Here is a 6000-nt window from a genome sequence, read left to right as displayed (position 1 = left end):
CATGAGGTTAAAGCGGTGTTTGTTTCATGTATAATTAATCAGAGGCTGCCCCTCCTCTACCAGTGGTGACTTGGTGCCCTGCCTGCTCTAGCTGTGCCTTCAAGACTAATTCTGGCATACCTTGCCAGAGTGCTCCCTAAATGCCTTTTTCTCCTTAAAGAAGCCTGCAGGGAAAGGGGCTTTGGGCCCTGCTCCACACTCCTGGGGAACCCTAGGTGTTCTCATGAGCACACCCAGGCCAAGGCTGGACCCTTCTTCAAGGGGCCAACCACTGCTGCCTCCCCATTTTCCCCTCCTGACCATTCCATACAGGCGCTGCTGCCTATTATAGTGCTTCTTTCAGGGTGGGGGCTCTCAGCCATCTCTCTCTCTGCCCTCACTGCTCTGGGGGTTGTCTCCCACCTTGAGATGCCCTCTCCCCTTGACAAGGAAGGAGCCATAGAATCCTAAGAAGATGAATGTTCCCTAACTTGCCCTTATGTGACCAGGGCTTATGCAACTACTGACTGCCTCAACCTCCCTGCTCCTGGGGGCCTTTCCTGCCCCCCATAAGCATCAGTAAAGTCTTCTGACTCCGGGTGGTGGGGGGTGATAAGGCTGATTATACTTTCACAGCCGTAACTACTGCTATTATCTATCAGAGCTGTGTTCACTTTCAAGATGCTTCCTGTAATCTGCCAGCTGTAGCTCCCACTCCCTTAAGTGGACTTCTTTCTTTCTGTATGATTTTTGCTCTGCTTTTATTTTAGAGAGGTCGTGTACACTGACTTTGGGGCAGGAAGAGAACAAATTCTAGTAGTTCATCCAAAGTACCTGGAAAGTCTACCACAATGTGCAGGAGATACTGACTTCATTGTTATTTTCTAGGTGGCACCATCTAACTCCTCTTGGCAATAGCTCCTCAATACTTCCCCATTTAACAATTCGTGTCCACTATGTGTGGGCTTCACCTATCCTAGGGATCGAAGACTATCTGTGTGTGAGTCTTGATGAATGAGCTATTTGAAGACAGCTAATTACCCTTAGGGAGGCCTGAAAATGTTCCACTATTTTAAAGTAAATATTCCTAAAGTATTCTTTTGTAGTTCTGCCACCCTCGTTTCTTATTTCTGCCATTGAAATATAGTGGCCGGGCGCGGTGGCCCAAGCCTGTAATCCCAGCAACTTGGGAGGCCAAGGCGGGCAGATCACAAAGTCAGAAGATCAAGACCCTCCTGGCTAAGACGGTGAAACCCTGTCTCCACTAAAAATTCAAAAAATTAGCCAGGCGTGGTGGCGGGCACCTATAATCCCAGCAACTTGGGAGGCTGAGGCAGGAGAATCACTTGAACCCGGGAGGTGGAGGTTGCAGTGAGCTGAGATTGCACCACTGCACTCCAGCCTGGGTGACAGAGCAAGACTCTGTCTCAAAAAATAAAATAAAATAAAATAAAAAATATATATATGTAGAGAGAGAGAGAGAGAGAGACAGAGAGAGAGAGGGAGAGAGAGTTAGGCAAAGAGCTTAGGATGCAATTGTGATGTAGAACAAGATTGACCTTAATATTTATCCTCCTCGTGCCCTTATCATCCAGTTTGCTGGTTTCTGGAACCCTGACCAAGAAGATAATATATTAGCAACTCATCCAGATTATGCTGCTAAGGTAGGGAGGGATGCCATATAGGCCTCTACTCATATGCCAACGTTGACTAGACTGCATAGGCTGCCAGCAGCACTGTGTTGAGGATTCTTCTTTTTTTTTTTTTTTTTTTTGAGATAGAGTCTCTCTCTGTCACCCAGGCTAGAGTACAGTGGCACAATCTCAGTTCACTGTAACCTCCACCTCCGGGGTTCAAGCGATTCTCCTGCCTCAGCCTCCTGAGTAGCTGGGATTTACAGGTGCTGGCCACCATGGCCAGCTAACTTTTGTATTTTTTTTTTTTGGTAGAGGTGGGGTTTTACTGTGTTGGTCAGGCTGGTCTCAAACTCCTGACCTCAGGTGATCCACCTGCCTCGGCCTCCCAAATTTCTGGGAGCCTCCACACCCAGCCTTTTTTTTTTTTTTTTTTGAGACAGAGTTTTGCTCTTGTTGCCCAGGTTGGAGTGCAATGGCATGATCTTGGCTCACTGCAACCTCCGCCTCCCAGGTTCAAGTGATTCTCCTGCCTCAGCCTCCTGAGTAGCTGGCACCCACCACCGTGCCCAGCTAATTTTTGTGTTTTTAGTAGAGACAGGGTTTCACCATGTTGACTGGGCTCGTCTCAAACTCCTGGTCTCTGATGATCCACCTGCCTTGGCTTCCCAAAGTGCAGGGATTATAGGCATGAGCCACCACGCCTGGCCGCCTTGAGGATTCTAAGGCTAATTCCAGACTCTGTGAGAAAGCACGCGATGATAGATTAGTGACACCTGCAGTCAATTGGCAGCGTGCCTGGGAACTTGCCTAGAATTTGCATCCCTGTGTTAAAAACTTAATATATTACCTTTCTATAGGATATTTGCATGTTAAAAGAAGAATGTGGAGACAACCATTTATTAAAAGACCGATAAAATATGGAGGCTCAGACATTGGTAGAAGGTCAGTGGGATATATTAAATACATTTTGCAGGAGCCATGGAGAGAGTTGAAGAAGGTGGAAGCAACATCTGTTCCAAAAGAAAGAATCAGCTTGAAAGGGTGCAGAAAGAAGTTGCTTATTCCTAGCCTTACTAACTACCATTTTATAGACCTAATATTAACTCAAAATTCTGGTTAAATGTATAAAATATGTCCAAGGTGCTGTGATTTATTTTGCCAATAATGTGGTTTCTATTTAAAAAACAACTTTACAGGTTTCATATCATGCCCTGGCTCAGTTGTTTATTTTATTTTCCTTTGTCTGATGTGAGCCAAAAAGCCTGAGAAGGTGGCCTATAGAAGGCATGGAAGGTACTGTATGTGATTTTCCTACTGGTCTGAGCACATCTTTGGTGCTCAACAAATAATAAACCACCTAAGTGCTGCCACCTACTTGGGAACCAGCTTTTTCCCCAACAGAGTCTAAATGAGAAGCTCCTGTCTCAGCAGCACTGAGAACTAAATCCTTTTAGCGCCTTAGTTGTTTATGTAATCCCAGCACTTTGGGAGGCCGAGGTGGGGAGATCACTTGAGGTCAGCAGTTCAAGATCAGCCTGGCCAACATGGTGAAATCCTGTCTCTACTAAAAATACAAAAATTAGCTGGGTATGGTGGCGCATTCCTGTGATTCCAGCTACTCAGGAGGCTAAGGCAAGAGAATCGCTTGGTGGAGGTTGCAATAAGCTGAGATTGCCCCACTGCACTCCAGCCTGGGTGACAGAGTGAGACTCGGTCTCAAAAGAAAAGAAAAGAAAACAGTAACAGTAGCCACCAAATCCACTGCAAAGAGAGGAAACAAAGGTACAGTTGATCACAAGTCCCAAATACATTTACAAGCATTTATTTAATGTGTAAAACCACACTACCCTAAAAACTCTATAGCAAATGCCCCTTTTGAAAGATTTTTCTGCATGAGTAAGACTTGTTGCAACTTTCGAAAATATATGGTTTAGAAAGACAACTTTCCCTAATAAATCACCTGTGGCAAACAAAGGAATTCACTCTTCCAAAGACCTCCAAACAACACTGAAAATGAGGGTCATCTGTCTCACATATATTCATTGCCGATTTGATGTGCACAGATGCCTGTGAAAGTCTTTGAATAGAAAATGCTTCCACAGTGTTGCCTTGCTCTTCCTTTTCAGGAATTCACTGCCAAGCTCCATATTTGAGATTCTGGACTTTTCACTCTGCCCACATCAGGAGCTTTAGCCAGCAGGCTGGTCAGTGGTCTCAGGCCAATGCGATGTCATTAGGGCTTGGTCAATAATCCAGTGGTTTCCAACATCAGCTTTAGTCACTTGGGGTGTACTCATTTCCAATATAGTGAAGGTCTTTAACGTGGGAGTCAAAAGCCCAAACCATTTCAAATCATGGGTGGAAAACATGCATGAAAATAACTTATAAAGTATAAACAACTTTGTAAACAGTATAGCCAAGCAAAGATAGAATGTTATATGCATCGCCTGAAGTAATGCATAAAGGCAGAAGTTTTAGCCAGAATGAAAGATTGTGAACTGGGGGTGGGACAGGGGGCCACAGTGTTGAGGCAGAAAAGCTGGAGAAGAAAAGTGGGAACTTCCTCCTCAACCCGCCACCCACAGAGAAGCACGCCCCTCTTTCTGACGGCTGCGGAAGCTAGGTTAACCTGGACCGCTAAGTTTGAACCCTACCGTGGCAGCTTTTCAAATCCCTTTCCCTGACTCCTACTCCAGAAGGCAAAATGGTTTCGGTTTGTCTTTATTTCCCATCTTTTCACCCAGGTCCTCAACTACATGCTAACCTCCGCCGGACCGTTGTTCAGTTTTATTCACAGAAACAGTGTCTTCAAGAAATCAAAGCATAAGAGCCTTTGGAAGCAGCATGTAAGTGCAACGTAACTTTCCCAAGGTTGGTGACGTTGAATCGGTGAATCGTAAACCGCAGGCTGAGCTGCTTGAGCTAGGAGCAGCAGCAGTTCCCAGGGAGGCACTCACTGCCCCCTGGTGTCTCCATACTGGCCAGGAAGCATTTTTGGTCATGATCTGTAAGAGATTATTGCTGGGCTCTTTCCGACTCGTGCATTTGTTGATTCAAACAAGACTTCCTTCATCTCATGGCTTTTAAAATCAGACCTTGCTTCCTCCTCCCCCCACTCTGATTTTTAATAAGACCCATTTTATTATAATTAGCAAAATAGTGTATACTCCTTGAAGAAAATTTGAGTATGATTATTTAATTTCATTAATGTTTTAATGTATTTCTTCCCCCAATTTTTTTTCTTTCTACAGATAAGGAAATCTAATTTTACTTGAGGACAGAAAGAAAAGCCACAAAAACTATGAAATCTAATTTTATCATAAATGTCACATAAACACAATCCTCTGCACAGTAAGAAAACCAGTTTTTGAATCTGCTAGAATACTAAGAAATAGATTTGATGTTTCTGTCTTAATCAATATAAAACATAAAGGACAGGCTGGGCGCGGTGGCTCACGCCTGTAATCCCAGCACTTTGGGAGGCCGAGGCGGGCGGATCACAAGGTCAGGAGATCGAGACCACGGTGAAACCCCGTCTCTACTAAAAATACAAAAAATTAGCCGGGCGCGGTGGCGGGCGCCTGTAGTCCCAGCTACTCAGGAGGCTGAGGCAGGAGAATGGCCTGAACCCGGGAGGCGGAGCTTGCAGTGAGCCGAGATCGCGCCACTGCACTCCAGCCTGGGCAACAGAGCGAGACTCCATCTCAAAAAAAAATAAAATAAAATAAAATAAAATAAAAATAAAGGACAGCACTTTAGATCATAGGCCCTCATAAAATGTGCCTGAAGTTCCAATATTATGGATGAAGAATACTGGAGTGGGTTTTGGCCAGTCTCGGTGGCTCACACCTGCAATCCCAGTACTTTGGGAGGCCAAGGCAGGCAGATCACGAGGTCAGGAGTTCGAGACCAGCCTGGCCAATATGGTGAAACTCCGTCTCTACTAAAATACAAAAAGTAGCCGAGCATGGCGGTGTGCACCTGTAGTCCCAGCTACTCAGGAGGCTGAGGAAGGAGAATCTCTTGAGCCAGGAAGGCAGAAGTTGCAGTGAGCCGAGATTGCGCCACTGCACTCCAGCCTGGGTGACAGAGCGAGACTCCATCTCAAAAAAAAAGAAGAAGAAGACTGTAGTGGGCTGGGCATGGTGGCTCATGCCTGTAATCCCAGCACTTTGGGAGGCTGAGGAGGGCAGATCACTTGAGGTCAGGAGTTCAAGATCAGCCTGGCCAACATAGTGAAACCCTGTCTCTACTAAAAATACAAAAATTAGCCAGAAATTGCTTGAACCCAGGAGGCAGAGGGTGCAGTGAGCCAAGACTGTGCATTCCAGCCTGGGCAACAGAGCGTCTCGAAAAAAAAAAAAAAAAACTCTAGTGAATGCAA

Source organism: Trachypithecus francoisi, unplaced genomic scaffold (assembly GCF_009764315.1).
Source record: "Trachypithecus francoisi isolate TF-2019V2 unplaced genomic scaffold, Tfra_2.0 Lachesis_group1, whole genome shotgun sequence".
Lineage (NCBI taxonomy): Eukaryota > Metazoa > Chordata > Mammalia > Primates > Cercopithecidae > Trachypithecus > Trachypithecus francoisi.
This window is presented reverse-complemented; position numbering follows the sequence as displayed.